Here is a 1,353-nt window from a genome sequence, read left to right on the forward strand (position 1 = left end):
ATGTCTCCTCTGTTCTACCTGTTGCAGGTTAGTGTTAAGTCTGTGTTGTGTTAAGTTGATTGTAGTCTTGTGTAGAGTTGAGATTGTTGATTGTATTAGATGGTTTGGATAGGGTTGGATTACATGACCTCTAGATGTACCTTGCAGCCCTACTTCTCTACGGGTGCATTTACACATGCATTTGATCTGGGACCAGTTTACTCTTGAGTAAACTATTTGTGAGTAAACACTCCCAGGCAGATATACACATGCAGGAAAGCAGGAACAGATTGTTGCTAATGGTAGCAATCTGCTCCCACTTCCTGAGGCCCTGCAATGGGCCCCTGCCACCACCATGGGAGAGCTCTATGTTCCCCCTGGGTGTTAGCCCAGGGGCTGGCAGGGAGCATTGGGGCCAGCTGTCTCCTGGCCAGGGCTAGGACATTACACCCTTTCCCCAGGGGCTGCCTGCAACTTCCCTAGCATCTTAAACATGACTCCACCTAGATTTAAAATACAGGTGCCTACATAGGTGGGCATCAGGATTTCCACCTGTCTGTAAATTTATTTATATATAAATAAATAAAAAACAAGCCGAAAAATGCCTGAATGCCTGTCTAAAATCTGTAAGAAAGTTGTGCCATCCATAAAAAGAGGACACCAGGGAATCTTCAATAAAATTCCACAGTAGAAAACAGCTGGAGGCACTGTTGAAGCATAGACAGAGTGCAACAGCACCATTAGGTATCCGAGTGGACCTGCATCAACCTGAAGAGTGCTCTTTTCAGGGCTTTCTGGTTTATAGAACTCTGTAATACTCTGCTCCGCCCACCCCAGCCAACCCATATGCTCTTGCTGCATCCACTTTGTATGTAACACTGCTGATCTGACAGGTAGGCAGACAGTATTCCTTCAATGGAAATCTGTACTGGGATGGTGGGGGAGCAAAAAGGGGACTGCTCAGAGAAAGGCTTGGAGCAGCATGTTGGGGGAGGCATCAGGATCTGGGGATAGGTAGGGAACCCACAGGGAATAGAGAAGCAAGGTATAAAGTTGCTGTGGTCAAGCAGGGCTGCAACCCAAAAAAAAGTTATTGACCATCTGCAAACTTTTTCCTGACAATCTAATATGTTTACTATACTTGGTGTTAAAGCCCTAAGTTTAAACCCAGTCATTGTCCATTGCCTGGCAGAAGGGTTGCATTTACATGTCAAACATATATCTTTAAAAAGCTTTGTTATTTATAAACAGTTTTCAGATTGTCAGTAAAAATAATATAGTTTTGCACTAACAATCCTATCAAGCACCAAAGTGTAGCAAAATCCCAAGTTTTTCTCTTTTTTTTTTAACTTTTAGTACATTCCCTTCCCTTCT

Source organism: Gavialis gangeticus, unplaced genomic scaffold (assembly GCF_001723915.1).
Source record: "Gavialis gangeticus isolate Ggan-Ray unplaced genomic scaffold, GavGan_comp1, whole genome shotgun sequence".
In the NCBI taxonomy this organism is placed as follows: Eukaryota; Metazoa; Chordata; order Crocodylia; family Gavialidae; genus Gavialis; species Gavialis gangeticus.